This window comes from Chanos chanos, chromosome 9 (assembly GCF_902362185.1).
Source record: "Chanos chanos chromosome 9, fChaCha1.1, whole genome shotgun sequence".
In the NCBI taxonomy this organism is placed as follows: domain Eukaryota; kingdom Metazoa; phylum Chordata; class Actinopteri; order Gonorynchiformes; family Chanidae; genus Chanos; species Chanos chanos.
This window is the reverse complement of record NC_044503.1, coordinates 27,907,694-27,925,287: the sequence shown is the minus strand read 5'-3', so window position 1 is coordinate 27,925,287 and position 17,594 is coordinate 27,907,694. Positions and strand designations below refer to the sequence as shown.

Genomic DNA, 17,594 nt, shown 5'->3' with positions numbered 1-17,594 from the left:
CTGTCGGCATCAGGGTGGTGACTGTTTGATTTTTGCATGATAAAATAACAACTGCTGATTATGTGTTTACAATGCTCTTGTATTTTATATCCTCTCTGATTATCATTTACTGCCATGTGAAATTTAGACAGATTTCATGTTATGCACGTGTTATGCATGTGTCAATTTCTCACGTTGTTGGCTTCATTGTGTGACTGACGAAGCCAAATCTTTCTTTGGACCTATAAAATCTTTTTCTTTCTCGTTCATTTCTCTTTTTTCCCTTGTTATTGTTTTAACTGTATGAGAGAACATATATTAAAATACTTTACCTGTCAGAGGTTGTTGACATAGGCATAGTAACAGTTTGATTCCTGTATGAGAAAAGACAGATTTTCTTACATACCAAATATATAAATCTGTACTTTTCTTTCTTTATCATATTTTGGACAGTTGGTAATTTTTGGTTTAATTATGAGGGGGAAAAAAATCAAAACAAAACAAATTTGTGTTAAAATACCTTACCAGTCATTCATAGTTGACATAGCAGTAGTATAGGTTTCATTCCTGCATAAGAAAATTACAATTGCTGATTGTGGTATTCAGTCTCCAGCATTTTATGTGCTTTCTGTTCCTAATAAGAGTTAGCTGCCTTATGATGTGTATATATAGGTATTGTGGGGGAGGGGGGATGTATTTCATACTTTACCAGTAATTGTTTGTTGTCATAGGAGTGGTTTTGGGTGGATTCCTGTTTAAATATAAATGAAATGTTCTGATTGTACGTTTACATTCCGATTTACTAGACAACACTCATACTGGGGAGCTGGGGTAGAACAATCAAGCAATGAAATGACATGAAGAAGGCTAATATCCTATTACTGAAAGGAGAGAACATATCTTGAAAGTCAGAGGACAAATTTAGTGGCTCACAAATTGTGTTTTCAAGTTTTCTCTCTACTCACATCCAGAAATAAAATGCAAAGGATTAGATGCTTAAATCTATACATGGTTTTCCCTTTAATTCAGTGCAATCAAGTGAAGACTGAACATGTCTCAGGACGGCTTTGGTTTTCATTTATGTTTTCTGAGATGACTGTACCGTTTTACACATGGACCCTCGTCAGCCTTTTCTTCTGAAGACCTTGTGAAGTTCTGCTCAGGCACCGGGGAACAGGGCAAAGAGTCATTCTGCAGCAGTCCTGAGATGTCTGAAAATTAAAAAAAAGCAAACATAGGCAAACACATACAAACAATACTTTCATTAACCCTTTGTATGTTCCAAACCACAAGGCTAAAAAAGTTTTGACAAAAAGTCAACCAGCAGCAATCTTGCTAGTTGTGTTTAGAACTTCTACAGCAAAACCTCTTGAATCTGACCACAAAGCACATTGGTCTGCCTATAATCATCCTGGTGAGGTTCTCATGATGACCTACCATGCATGCTGACGAGGAGAAAGATGTCCCCACCCTTAACAAATGCTCTCTCACTGAAATCCTCTTTATACATGAAATGGTTAAAGCCCCTTGCTGAGTTTACGTATATTTCCATGTTGTTCCATATTATAGGAGTTCCAACTTCCCGAGGGTTGTCCCAAATATTTGTAGCATTCGTTCCTTTAAAAAGCAGAAGTTAAAATTAACTTTGAGTAATGACATATTTCATGGAACTGGTTTTAATTGTTTTCTCTACTGCATGCTTCTGATCATGTCAAAATTTTCAGTCAAAGAACACGTTCAGTCAAGAGCATGAATTCAGCAAATAAGTAACACATAATCTATATACATGTTGTGATGTAGCACAAAGATCTAGGTTATATATTATGCTTCTACCTTCTCCAGAAGTTGGGTCTGTGGTGATGCTCCTCTGATGTGACATACGCTGCTGGATGTGAGGGTGCTGGTCGAGCAGTAAGAAGGTCACTTGTCTCCATGGACAAGGCCGCTGCAGCTGATCATCATAGTCCCCAGACACCAGACGCACACAGATGGAAAAGTATTCCTGTCGGAGTCGAACATATACTTGATAGCTATAGCCTTCAGGAGAATAATAGATTGGACCATAAATAGCAGTTTCAGGTTCGTTTGAATTCCAAAGCTCCTCAAAGTTTCTTATCTGCCAAGTGTTGTGAGGACACTCAGTCTCTGACAGGTTAATATCATCCACAGAAAAGCCACCAGTGGAACTTCCTGCTCCTTTACGTGATTCAAATTCTACCCGGAATGTTTTTGTAGCATTAAAGGGCACATGATGGAGCTGCCAGTAATTGACTGGGGGACCTGAGAGACAAATTAGAAAAATTAAATTCAATAACAGGGCATTAATGTCCATGCAGAGGAAAATTGTCCATCAGTAACAGCAGTGTCCTAAATAGACATTCATCATAACTGTCATAAAAGAAGAGAAGGGGTAATCTACCATATAAGAGAATAAATAACAAAGGAGGATGGTTTCCAGTAGTTACAAGACTAGTGCATAACTAAAGAATATATATTTAGCAAGAATTTATAACCTGTGATCTGGCCCATCAGTCTGCGTTTTCCATGTGTGTTATCCTCACTGTCAAACTCTCTGATCCAGATGTTGAGCTGGTCAGATTCATTTCCACTGTGGTAATAGAAGAACTGCAGACATTGAACTTTACAGTCTCTGCTTGGTGTCATTCTCCTGGTCTCCAGTTTTGCTGTGTCACCTTCCTAACCATTTACTGTGCTGGAGTGCATGAAGAATCCAGCTGATGAAGACAGAAATGGCATGTGTAATTATAAATATTGTTGCAGTTGTTATAGAAGACCTTAGCTGTTGTACGAATGTGGTTCAAATACCTGAAAGTCCACATGAGTCTGTTTAATGCTAAAAGAGTAATGCATTTAAGAAATTCCCCCCAGTCAGGTTACTAAAGCAAAGGACTGCACATATTTATTTTTTTTCCAACATTTGGGTAATTGAACACTGATGTTTCTTTTCTGAAACATTTACTGACAATAGTGTTTAAACAACAATCATCGAGGAGACACTGTAACATCCCGGTTACCACCCCAACCCCCCCCCCCCCCCCCCCCCCCCCCCACACACCCCATGGCCATTTTATGATTTACACATACACTTCCTGGTCTCTTAGCTAACCTTGTTAGTAAATCATTAGTTGCACTTTTTTTTTGTTGTTGTTGTTAATCTAATCCTGATCTGTTTTTGCATAAATACTCCTAGATTCCCTATGGTCATTTCTGTGGAACTGAATTGTGATGGGTCATGTATACTTAAAGTCTGAATCTTGAACCTATAAGTTCCCAGTAGCCTTTTATTTTGTCCTGTTCATTTCTAATGAATTATGGGTTAACCTGCACATGTGCCCAGAACTTCCTTCAGTCTGTGACAGACATGAAATTATTGTAAAAACTCATTTGAATGACTTGAAGTGGCGCTCAAAGAAGGTAAAAGACTTACTGACATTGCTACAAACAGAATAACTCTGCATGAACATAATATGTAAACCCATCCGATACTTACAGTGTTAATGCTATACTTTAAATGAAGTCTCATTCAATCAGTTCTCACCTTGAGATTTGCTTCCTATGTAAGTGTGATCAGAGTGGGGACCTCCAGCGACATTGGTCACTCTTTCCCATCCAAGATCAGAGCCAAAACAGACACTCATCTCACACAAACTCTCATTATCAAAACTGCAGTGCTCCAGGAATGAAATGGACGCATCTGAGACAGGAAAGACAGATTAAACCATGAACAGTGAACAAGTAAACAAGTGAGGTCTCTGTCATGCAAGAAGTCTCTTTTGCCAGTCTAAAGTTATTTATATTGTCTTTTACAATAGTTTGAAAACAAAATCACACATGTAACTTCTTATGAATGCTTGTCACATTTGATGCATTCACATGAATGTTTAAAAGTCATGGAGAATTGACAGGAGAGCCCTGGCTTTGACAACTAAGAGCGCCTGTAATGTCAGAATTGACATGAATATTTTTTTAAATATAATGACTTCACATATGACATTTAGAAAGAAACTGATCGTCAGAGAGATCTCTAAAGTGTTTAATATCTCTTCTATTTATGGTATCATAAAGGAATACATATTTCAAGACTATACTACACTTTATACTCTCAGATATTTCTTAAATGGTTAATGTCTACAAAACTGAGTCTCTCTTAAGTGAAAGTTTGTATAACACAGCACTTACTGCACTGATAGAGCTTGTTGAGTTCTAACGCATCATAGAAACTCATGTCCAGTCGCTGACCAATCACATCTTGGAACTCAGGCAGCTTTGTGATGATGGTGGACCCATTTCCATTGGTGACGGCATCTTTCCCATAGTGCATTACAGAAGTGTAGTCATAAGGAGTGCCCTGGGTAGTGATTTGATCCTCACTGTATTTATTGAAATTGTGCTCTTTTCCTAAAGACAGAGAATATAAGATTAAAAATAGTCTCAATCAATCACCCTTTTATGTTGACTTCCAACAGGCTGTAATATATTTATGTTTATGTGTACGTTTATGTTAATTTAAAAATTAATTATAATCATACCATCCTCAATATTTCTCCAAATGATTGTGACATGCTCATCTCTGTCATATCTGGACTGTTCATGGTAGAAGCCCAAAGCATGAAGAAACTCATGTTCAACAATAGCAATGGTGTCACAACCAGCACCAATAGAGAGTGTCTGTCCTTTAATGGATGCTCTCCCAATTCTTGAGGAACACCTAAAAAATCAGAGACATGCAGATTTGTATTGAAGTTTTTGTGTTCAGGTTTTGTTTTTATCTTTCAGAAGCAATTTTTTTCTTGTTAGTACAAAGAAACAGCGACGCTAGACTGCACTTATATCACAGTTAAACATCAGTGTCATTAATAAATACAACATAGTTATGAACACAATTTATTGATTTATAGTCAGATTAAAACCTTGACATATTTCTTTTTGAAATGCTGTGTTGTACAGAGTAGCAAGTTTATTTTTACCCTGCATCAAATCAGGCTTGGGAAATTCACACTGATACTGTCATAATGCAAGCGCCTAGAATGTAGACAAGACTTTTGTCTCATTCTTAAAACACAAGGATTAAAGATTTGAGAAAAACAGTACCCTTTCTTCTTTTCAACTGAGATGTAGTAGTCCTCACTCTCCCTTGGCCTGAAATCAATACATGACTTCAACCGGACCTGTTCAAAGGCCCTCAGTATAACACCTTTGGCATTCATATCTGAAAATGTCAGAAATATCCATTACAGAGTGTATGTGGTAAAGACAAAGACATGGAAAATGTTCTTAATACACACACGAAAAAAGTTTAATCAAACAGCCATAAAACAGGATACTCATCAGCCAACTATTTCATAGGTTTTTGCAGTTAGTTTAAAATGCAAGCAGAAATAACCAAGTCCAATCAAAAGTTATAAAAAACTGGTATAGTGCTTTATAGTGCTTTACAGTGCTTTGTTTCATAAATAGTTGTGTCAGCAATTTCTTCACACTAGAGGAAAACCATGACTTTCTATTCAATTTAATTACTTCCCTTCCTGTGTTTTTTCATTAGTGTAAGGAATGGAGCTTTAGTGTCAGGCACCTTAGTGGACTTTTTGATCTTTCGCCACAGTAACCGGCACTGCTCTTGAAACAAAGGAAATTGCTTATCTTACCTAGGTCCTTATTCAGCACGTAGGGAACAGTAGACTCCCAACGGTTGTCATCCCCTAAAATTGCACCCCTCTGGTTGGTCTGTTACACAAATTAATTTGATTGAAACATCATCTCACCTTACAGTTATCAGAAGCCTCTGACTTTATTGATTTTGACTCTGCAAATTACAGAGTATTTTTTTTTTTTTACAGGGAAATTAATTTCAGTGAAGTAGCTGACCTCCAAAATGTCTCCTTAACCTTAACATTTGATTATTGCCTCATGTTGATGATGAAAAACAGGTTTTTTTTTTATACCAACACCTGTGACAAAAACGACTTGTGAAATTCTAAAACAACCATACCACACCTGTTTAAGAATAGTTTATCTGCCTGCGTTGGCCTTACTTTACATTTGTGGCTCATTTCTTAAAAATGAATTTAATAATGGAAAAAAACCAAAACAAAGCAAACAAACAAACAAACATACACCCCCCGCCCCCTCAGCAGAATCAAAGTTTTATTGCTATTGCATGGGTTGTATTACTTGTATTACTTTTTTAACAACAAAAAACAAGAAGGTTATTATGTACACATTATCATGTATTAAAGGAGCAGACATAACAGTCTTTAACCAATAAACCATCTTTAATGAATGTTCCAAAGGAGTTAATGATATTCAGCCTAACTTAAGTACAAAAGTGAACTGTTGGTCAAAGCGTGTTGTTTTATATGTAGTTTAGCACAGTGAGAGGCAAACACGGTGAAGTCAATACTACTGCTGAGTGCCCCAGATGGATTCCCACCGTTATACTTTCAGGATGAATGACATGTAGACATGTAGACATGAACAAAGGGAAGAGGGAGGGTGCATGAGGATGACTCAGACAGTGATTAATTTAGAATACATTATATCTAGGTGTGCACTCTGCATAGGGAACAAAAGGAACACAATTACATAAGTGTTCTCAAACTCTAGAGAAGCTACAATATATGCTCTTTTAGTAGTTGAATGAAGAGAGAAGAGCATAAACACTGTTCATGTCTGACTTATGAATCAGTCTGTCTTAGTTAAACTCCTTACTATTACTGAATGAGGATTAGGGCCCTGAACACAAAGACACCCAATATAACAATAAGGCTATATTATTGTGTTCATTATGGATTTGAACCGCTATGTTTGAGTACCTTCAATATGATTGATGCGGAGTATCATATACATAGGGAGAAATAGCTGAAAAAAATTGCTGAAATGGCCCATACCTTCCTACACCCGATTCCTTCGTGTGTGTGTGTGTGTGTGTGTGTGTGTGTGTGTGTGTGTGTGTGTGTGTGTGTGTGTATGTTTGTGTGCGTGTGTGTGTGTCTGTGTGAGTGTGTGTGTGCATGTGCGTGTGCGTGTGCATGTGTGTGTGCATGTGTGTATGTACAAGGAAGAAGCAAGTACACGGCCAAAAAAACATCTTCCTTGTAGCTCAGTCAAACCAGTTCTTAATTACCACAAAACTGCAAAATGTTATTTTTTGACACATCTGTGACTTTGATATCTTTGACATATTTGAAACTATTGGTACTTTACACCTCAGTAGATGTGTCACGGTTATAACGGTAGGTTACTGTGACTCAGCCATGTAAACAGTGCTGAACAAAAGCATTTCTTTGTGAAGGACTCAACTGTCAAAAGTTATGAATCAAGGCCCAAACTAACTTTTACCAAGTTAAGCTATATTAAGGTTAATATCAGTGAAAAATACTTTTAAAGTGTATTATTATTATTATTATTATTATTATTATTATGATCATCATTATTATTATTGTTGTTGTTGTTGTGCTCAAAAATAATAATGCTTAACTGCACTACATCACACCTACCTTAATGATTTCTATAGTTTGTCACGACTTGTGAATTAAGAATCAGTGTCTCGGCTCAAAAGAGGTGAGAAAAAGGAAGGCAGACCACGCACAGATCACATTAAGGACAAAGCAAATTTATTATAAAAGAAAAAAAACCACCCATTATTTAACGATTAGACTGGTAGTCAGCAGTATCAGTAGTGTAGGCAAGGTATGGATGTGTGTTAGAGAGGTGTGGGGGTGTTGTAATGCAGCAACCAAAATCCTCAGGAAACAAATGGTGGAGGCCTGAGGAAGAGAGAAACAGAAAAGGGTTAGAAGGAAGGGGAAGAATCGTCAGTTCCCTTTAGGCTTTTATACACCTGGGGATCAGAACACCCAGGTGCCCAATATCAACCAGGACAGCCCTCCCACTCTGACACCCAACTGCACCCAACACAAATACAGAGCGGAGGCCGTCACAACTTATCACAGTCATTGTGGCAGCTCTCTATAAAGGAAATGCTATTGTGATAGCTGTTCATGAAATTCCACATTTAGTGTCTTAAGGCTTTAAAAAACTAAAAGTAGACTCCAAAATTGCTGTTAGATGTGAACATAGTTGCAAAACAATAAATAAAGTTGAAGCTGATTCGGGCTGAAGCTGAATGAAGTTTTCTGTTGACAGAGGATTAAAAAGAGATGACCGGTAATAGAACAACCATCAGGTAAGATTCAGTCATTTCTTCCCAGCTTCCCAAATCATCCCATCTTCCAAGTAGACCTTCATTGCCATGCTCCTCCGGGGACCATGAGAATTACTACATATGTACAGAGAAACAGAGCAAAGTACTGTTAACAGACAGTCCTGAGATGGCAGAGGACAGAAGAAACATGTTAGAACATTCACAGCATTCTAATGCACACCCAGAGGGAGAGACTGAGCATGACATTAACAGTGTTGGTCATGCCCCGAAAGTGCCTGATGCACTTTGGTCACTAGAGGGAGACACTGGACAAGAATTTGATTAAAGTTCTGGAGTTCATCTGGTCTGTATTTACTGAACCTCTTAGTAAGTGACTATACTTGATTTTCTTTCTCTGCATTTCTGTTGGATCTGCTGTGTTTCAGAAGATTATTTCATGGCTCTTCCCCTCAAGTACTGCGGAGGAGGAGAGTTTCATGACACTTATCAAATGCTCTGTGTCTCAGGTCATTTAGATGCTTGAAAGAGCTGGAGTGATGCTGGTAGTGGACATACTCTGTGTTTGTGCTTTCAGCTTCTCAAGTGTTGTTGCAAAAATAGACCCTTGGTAATTAAAAAGAAAATACGTTATTGAAAATTGAGAAATAATGTGTTGAACAGACATGTGTGTAGTTTTGTTATGTGCATTCTATGACTGCGCTCTATGACATACGTTGTTGGACATGAGCGCTCTGGTCAAAAAAGAAGTCACTTGCAGAACATTTTAAATCTTTAAGATGCTACAAATGCCATTGACAAAGAAATGTATCCCTTTGAGTTGTCCATGTAACCCGCTTGAAATGCATTAAGTTTAGGGTGGCATTTATGCAGTAGCCAGGAGGAAGTTCTAACTTATTTATTCTAAGGGCTACGGTCTAAAGGGAGCCATCATAGTTAATGTCTTGTCCACTTTTTTTCACCTAGAGTTCCAATGACATAACATACAATCATTCTTTAGCCAAAGTCAAGTGTTTACTATTTTTAAAGATGAGAATGTTGCAACACAACATTCCCCTTGTTGGACTCACATACTGTTCTAAACACAATAGGGGTGATGAGAGATTATTATGAAATGTTTGAAATCTGTGGTCATTTTGTATTATCACACTATGTGCTCAGTTGTGTTCCTAGCTAGCTGAACTCGGTATTCTTAAATTCATGGCATTTTTTTTTTTTTGGTTAAAGGAGCAGTCAATAGGGTTAGTTATGGACAAACATTTATTTTGTGATGTTAATGTTGGATTTGTTATTCATGTGTAAAGTAACTCTTGTTTCTGAAGTAAAATGAGATATGTTGAATTGTGAGAATTTGATTCACTGTACATTGGAACTGTTTGGACGTGTTGAGTGAAACCCAGACCAACTGGATTCCTCACTGAAACACTTGTCTAATGGTACTAGACACACCTACCTTTTTCTGTAACTTTTCTGACGTCTGGGAAACAACCGCAAAAGCAACATCTGCAGCTGTCTAAGAATAGCGAGCAAAAAGACTGGGAGGAGTCTTTATTGTTATACAAAAAACACAAAATAAGCAATGTGAAATACTGTTAAAGTATGAGAATATAAATATATGGGATATTCAGAACTGCAGTTACTCTGATTTAAAACATATCAGTCTCGACTGAGTTCACTTCTGTGTCACTGAATCGGTTTAAAGAAATGATCATTACTAAATTATCAACATCATGCTGAATCATGAGATACTTTAAGAACTGATTTGTATTGTACACATCTTGAGTTGTAGTGTTCTACTTGAACAGTTTACCTGAATAAAGTTTAACCTATTTCCTATTCTTTCAATGATGTCACAAAATAGATACATGAACAAGTAATTATGAGCAAGGGGGAACATGAGAAAGAATCTTTTCCACAGAGTACTCCATGCTGCCAGAGAGTTCTCTAAACTGACAAACTTAATGCTAGAAAATGTGACACACTTTTTGCAGGATTTAAAATGAAACACACAAATGACAACCTTAACAACTGATATACTTCATGCAAAACAACAGCGTTTTATACAAATGTTAGCTTATCATATCATTCTTATTCAGCATGCACTACATCATCCTGCTATGAGAAAAGAGGAAACCTCCAGACTTGACTCATTAGGTATGGGCTGGATGGTTGGGTGACTGGTGGAAAGATTTCATGAAAACCTTGAAGTAAATTCAGTCCTGGCAGTTTTGATATATGAACTGTGCAGGACAAATATTAATATTCAATACTGAATGGGTTGAGAACATAAAGAGAGAATAAACCAGGCAAAAGCCCTAAAGGTAGGCGGGAACAGAACATTCGGCTTCAATGTATCACAAAAGAGAGTTGCTCTCCCCACTAAGTACACGAGAAAAAATCCTTTCACAAAAATGCGGAGGAGCTATTCACATGACTCTGCCAACTATGCACAAAAGCACAGCAAAGTACATAAAGTCAACCAACAAAAGTTCCTGCCTCCTCCTGTTCAGTGAGACATGGCTTTAAAGGAACTACAGCAAGGGAGCTGGTTGTTAACATCACAACCAAGGGTGACTGTGATGCACATCTCTTCCAGCCAATTATAAGAGGTCCCAGGTGGAATCATAAGAAAAACAGAAAGCCAGGTGTGGGAAAAATATCAGCTTTTCTGTAACTCTTAGAAGGAAACATGCCTCATGACTTTCAAGATGAGGTATTAATATGGTAGGGATCTGTGCTTGCTTACTATATGCTGCAAGAATGTAGCTGTATGTTAGCGCAATTACTATATGGTGTGGGAATGTGTCTGTGTGCGAGAGCAGAGAGCACGTATCATGTAGAAGACAAGGCCTGAGTAAACTGTCTAGTGTGTACCACTCGGGAAGCGAACATAAGTTATCCCGTGCTCTCTGACAGGGTATCGTGGAGCTCCCTCACATGTCCTTCGTTGCCTGTCTAAACATAAAAAGCTCTGCACTCCTCAGTCTCAGTGAGAACTGCCCTTCTCCAGAACAGCCGCTTCTCCAATGATCATGTGATAAAAGTAACTGATTCATCACATCTGAAGTTTGTTGTCTCTGAGAATTAACAACTCTCATTGCAGGAGACGCCAAATTTCCCTTACACAGGAGGAGATAAAAAAGAAAAATGAAGTACAAAAACATAATGGGCCATAAAAATGATTTACGATTGTTTTTCGTCCCCCCAGACACTTGTCAGGGAAGTCTTGTAAGATTTCATGACTGACATGATTTATAATAAGGTGCGTTAAATGAATAATGATCAGGCCACATTAAATGCTAAATGCTGTTCAAGACGCAAATGGATGTCTGTTTTTGATATAAACCTGTGATGCAGCCTGTTAGAATGAAAACACTGGGCACCGATCCAACCAGGAACATAGTACAAAATAACTGCTGTCATTCTAGTTGATTATTTAAAAGAAATAAAAGGAACACATGCAATTACGTCATAACATGTTGTTGCGACACACAGTGACAAAGAAATACAAAGGAAAAGAAAGGGAGGTTCAAAAAGAAAAAAAAAACATTGTTCATCATTGTATTCAAAGCATTAACACTTACATAAATATTAGGTGGAAATTATCCATATGTAATAACTTTCAGAGTGGCATATCATATTAGAGTGATATTGTTCACAGTCATAAAATTAAAACTTTTACAAAATGATTAGTTATTATCAGTAAGATTCAGCTAATTATCAGACAATTAAAGAGAAGGTGAAATATGCATGTCAAATAAGATAAAATGATTCTTCTGCCAACTTTCATGTTTGTGAAACGGTTTAGAAATATACAGAAACAGAGAATATGCCTGTAATTGAAATAAAGATCACAAGACAAGATAAAGAGATGGAAAGAACGAGTCATTCTCAGGAGAGGAGCCAAGAAAAACAAATAAGTATAATGTATGTTAATGACATTTCATGATACTTTCAAAAGCGAAAGAGTTTCACCCTAGAAAACTTTCCAGCTATGACCCAGTGAAACTGGTATGGAGTTACTTGCAGCCTGAGACTTTAATCTCAGCATTTTACAGAGTGTAAAGTTCTGACAGTGACTGAAGCAGCAATACAATCAAAGTCACGAGAAGCAGCCCAGGAGATGAGACCATACCAGGAGAGAAGCAGAAAATGCTCTCACAAGCCCTGTGAAATTTTAAGACAAGACAAGACTTTTCAGACATAATACATTAATTGATTCGTTAATTAGCTTCAGCATTACGACTACATATTCAATTAACTGCTTTTCTTCATGGCCATAACTTCCAAGGAGGTGGAGGAGGAGAGAGAGAGAGAGAGAGAGAGAGAGAGAGAGAGAGAGAGAGAGAGAGAGAGAGAGAGAGAGGAATGTGAGAGACAAAGGGAAACAAGAGAAAAATGTCTTTGTGATGCTTTACCTTGGGTCCTCTGTAGTTATACCAAAATCAGTAGGGTTGGCAGTGAGTTCCCTTTACGAGACAATGCAATTATTGCATAATGAGTTATACAGTTCAAAAACAGTGCAAGGTGGCATTTCACAACAGCTTATACAGGAAAATATGAGCCTGGTCTGATGAAATGCACAAGCATGAATATTCAACATGTACATTTGACATATACATTACATAATCCTACAAAATATCATCCACACGGTTGTTTAAGAAGTTACAAGGTCACTGTCTATATCCCCACCCCAAACTTGACTGCTAGTAATGTTTTACATACAACCTTTTCTGGATCATTTATGACTGAAATTACATTTGAAAGATGGTACTGAAAATTCAAGTGGATACTGAGACAGGAGACACAGTGGCAAAATATGGTGTTATAGCCACATAACACACTGTCGATTTACCCTCAAAAATGTCCTAGTTATTCATGCTTGTTTCATGAAACCATGAAATGTATTCAAACCCCCAGATCGCATTCAAAATACCAGATATCTAAAACATTAAAATTTGTCCATACCCATCAGTTGTAGTTCCCATTGGCTGAGGAGACATTAAATCCCTGCATGAAATAAATCAAAACTAACATGTAGATATATATGTTTCAGAAATATGTGTTCCTACATAAGATACTGTCATATAACTCCTATATTACTGTTAATTTAAATTTTCAGGCAAATATTTACTTACAACTAAGTACAGGCAATACTATTAAAATATCCTTCAGTACACTTTTTTCTTGCTCCATTTCACAACTATCTCTAATATGAAAATTGAAAATGTGACAATTTTGGTGTTGGTATGGAAGAAAGTTCTGTGTTGTGTTCTACCTGTCCAGTGTTGTTCTTGTCATTCTTTCAGTTGCTGGTGGGGTTGTTTTTGTAATTTTAGTTGTTGCTAGACTTGTAGTCAATATCACTTTTGGAGATGTTGTAGTTTTTGTTGTTGTCATTGTTGGTGTTATAACTGATGTCTCTGTTGATGCTGGGAATGGCATTGGTGTTGTTGTAGGTTCAGTGGAGACCTGTGAGACACTGAATATATGAGAGAGACACGTGAGATAAATGTTTTAGTGAATCTCTGTACTGAGGGTCCCTTTAAAAAAAAATATTACATTTTTATATAAAGATTAATAAAGCAGAAAGCAGGAGAACTGAAATTCATAACTGAATACAGACTTAATCTCATGAGATTTAAAAAGTATTAAAGAGAAATTATGCTTAATGATACACCTTAGTTTATCTGTACCTTGTGAGTGCTGTTGTTCCAAGAATTGTAGATGCTGTAGTTGATATAAGTGTTGTTGATGTTGATGGTGATACTGAAGTTTTTAGGTATACTGTTGTGGGAGATGTTGCAGGTGTTGTTGTTACTGCTGGTGTCGTTATTGTTGTCTTTGCTGGTGTTGTTGGGAATGGTATTGCTGTTGTCGTTGATTGCGCAGAGGCATGTGGGGTGCTGAATGAAAATGAGGAAATGTTTTCACTTTGAGGCTTTTCTGATTAAGTTAGGCAAGAGCAGTGGGTTTATTTTTCCTCTCATGTGATCATAAGAGTGAGAGCTGAAAACAGGAACCTGTGATGTCATAACAGATCTGCTAAGTTATATCCTACATGCAAGTGGTGTTTTTCTCTAATGGTCAGTAATAAATGAAAGTACTCCCAAGCAATTGTGGTATCCAAATGAGCTGTTAATAGACTTATTAAAGTGGTGTACTTAAACTTAGGAAAGAATTTTGCCAACTCCAAGAAAGTGTATTGAGTAACTTACCTTGTTGATGGGACAATGGTGGTAACCCTGTACAATGATAACATAACATGCATGAAGGAAACAAACCAGACCAGGATGCTAAGTCAATCAACGTACGTATCAGCTGGGACTGCTATTGTTTCTAAGAACTGTAGTTGTGCTACATTGATGAAATCAGAATCAACTGAATATATTCAGAAAATAAAAATACATGCTGTCTTCCAAGATATTGTTATATTACATAGCGATTGTTGTAAACACGTAACTTACTAACTCAGATTTTAATTGCAACCGCTTAAGAAAAAATTTCACTAAATGGCCAGTCCATATGTTACTTTCTCTACATTTCATAAAAATCTGAAATGAGTTATTAAATTGACTTCATTTTCAGCTTTACCCATTTCCTGTTGCCTGTATTATTTTTTCAGTTGGTGGCAGCGTTGTTTTTGTTATCGCTTGTGCTGTTGTTGGAGATGTTGATTGTAGTGTTGTTATTGAGGATGGTGTTGTTTTTGTCAGGAATATTGTTGCTGGTGTTGCTGAAGGTGTAGCCTTTGTTATTGTTGTTTGGTATGATGTTGTTGGAGATGTTGCTGCAGTTGATGTTACTGGGGATACTGTTGTCACAATAGCTGAAGATGTTGCTTTTGTTCTTGTTGTAGGGGACAGTGTTTTTTGTGATGTTGGTAGGAGTGCTGTTGTTGTTAGGGATAATGTTGTTGGAGACTCTGTTGTTGATGATGATGATGATGTTACTGGGAATGTTGTTGTGGTTGAGAGGGATATTGTTGCTGGTGTTGTTGGAGATGTTGCAGTTGATATAAGTGTTGCTGATGTTGATGGTGACACTGATGTTTTTAGGTATACCGTTGTGGGAGATGTTGCAGGTGTTGTTTCTGCTGGTGTTGTTATTGTTGTTGCTGAGAGGGATGTTGTTGTTGGTGTTGTTGGAGATGTTGCAGTTGATATAAGTGTTGCTGATGTTGGTGGTGACACTGATGTTTTTAGGTATACCGTTGTGGGAGATGTTGCAGGTGTTGTTACTGCTGGTGTTGTTATTGTTGTTGCTGAGAGGGATGTTGTTGTTGGTGTTGTTGGAGATGTTGCAGTTGATATAAGTGTTGCTGATGTTGGTGGTGACACTGATGTTTTTAGGTATACCGTTGTGGGAGATGTTGCAGGTGTTGTTTCTGCTGGTGTTGTTATTGTTGTTGCTGAGAGGGATGTTGTTGTTGGTGTTGTTGGAGATGTTGCAGTTGATATAAGTGTTGCTGATGTTGATGGTGACACTGATGTTTTTAGGTATACCGTTGTGGGAGATGTTGCAGGTGTTGTTTCTGCTGGTGTTGTTATTGTTGTTGCTGAGAGGGATGTTGTTGTTGGTGTTGTTGGAGATGTTGCAGTTGATATAAGTGTTGCTGATGTTGATGGTGACACTGATGTTTTTAGGTATACCGTTGTGGGAGATGTTGCAGGTGTTGTGTCTGCTGGTGTTGTTATTGTTGTTGCTGAGAGGGATGTTGTTGTTGGAGATGTTGCAGTTGATATAAGTGTTGCTGATGTTGATGGTGACACTGAAGTTTTTAGGTATACCGTTGTGGGAGATGTTGCAGGTGTTGTTTCTGCTGGTGTTGTTATTGTTGTTGTTGAGAGGGATGTTGTTGTTGGTGTTGTTGGAGATGCTGTAGTTGATATAAGTGTTGTTGATGTTGATGGTGACACTGAAGTTTTTAGGTATACTGTTGTGGGAGATGTTGCAGGTGTTGTTGTTTCTGCTGGTGTCGTTATTGTTGTCTTTGCTGATGTTGTTGGGAATGGTATTGCTGTTGTTGTTGATTGTGCGGAGGTATGTGGGATGCTGAATGAAAATGAGGAAATGTTTTCACTTTGAGGCTTTTCTGATTAAGTTAGGCAAAAGCAGTGGATTTATTTTCCTCTCGTGTTCGTAAGAGTGAGAGCTGAAAACAGGAACCTGTGATGTCATAACAGATCTGGGAAGTTATGCTCCCATATGAAAGTAGTGCTTTTCACTGATAATCAGTGACCAAAAAAATTGTGTTTGGAAGCAATTGCAGCATTCAAATGAGCTGTTTATAGACTTATTAAGTGGTGTATTAAAACTTAGGAAAAAATTTTGTAAACTCCAAGAAAGTGTATTGAGTAACTTACCTTGTTGATGGGGCAATGGTGGTAACCCTGTACAATGAAAACATAACATGCATGAAGGAAACAAACCAGACCAGAATGATAAACTGATCAGTATATTGTCTAAAAACTGAATATTATTTAACATGGTCACTGTGGGGATGATCAGTGAGTTACTGAATAAAACAGCAACAAAAACGTTGTAAATGTAATTTTAATGAAAAAAAAAAAAGTAATTTCAGTGAAATTTATAGAAAAATAAAATTGCCTTTGAAGGATTTCTACAGTCAAAAAAAAATTGAGCTGTACAGAATTCTATATTTTGCCATTCGATGAGATTCTTTCTCCTCTCTCAGCTCCATGATCATGCACTAACAAAAAAAAAAAAAAAAAAAAAAATTCGACAAATATGGTCACACGAACAACTTACAAAGGCTAAGGTTAGCAGTTGGAACACAGGGATTATTTTTAGTGACCTTTCATACGATTATGAAAAATGTTGATATATTTCACATATTTGTCATATTGGCAGTAATCACAATGTGATAGCAATTTTAGCAAATTTGCAATAATAGAAATTTGCCAAGCTCTGCTGAATTTCCAAATGAGATTGAAGTAATGGTTAATATATACGTATCTGTTCAAATTTTATGCTCTCTGTGTTAAAGGTCACCATCACAGTAATGCTGATTGTATAACCAATGGCCATCATCAAGTTGGAATACTTAAGTGTAGGAGGCAAATCTGCATCTCTTTAAGAAATTTTTAATAATATTTATGCTAGGACTTCCAAGGCCGAGAAAGCTTTCTAATACAGGCTGGGGTATTGTTGTAACCAGTGGAACTGCATTGTTAAGTGATATTTAAAAAACGAAAACAAATGAGGAAATAAATACAAATGAGTTAACAGCCGTTATATAGCACTCCCTCCATACAAAAATTGTTACAAGTGTTGTATAATGATATAACATAACTTGTACTGTGTTATATCATTTATACTTGCTGTATTAGTTAGTAATAATATTGTTGTAGTGTATCAAGAGTACATAATGGAGAGTTCCTTGCTATAACTTGCTCTGTGTTTAAATTAA

The 17,594-nt window shown here is 37.1% G+C and overlaps 1 pseudogene; it reads right to left on the bottom strand.

Moving 5' to 3' along the window:
- Positions 1 to 314: 314 nt before the first annotated feature.
- On the bottom strand, positions 315 to 16,865 carry LOC115821554 (meprin A subunit beta-like; annotated as a pseudogene).
- Positions 16,866 to 17,594: the final 729 nt, after the last annotated feature.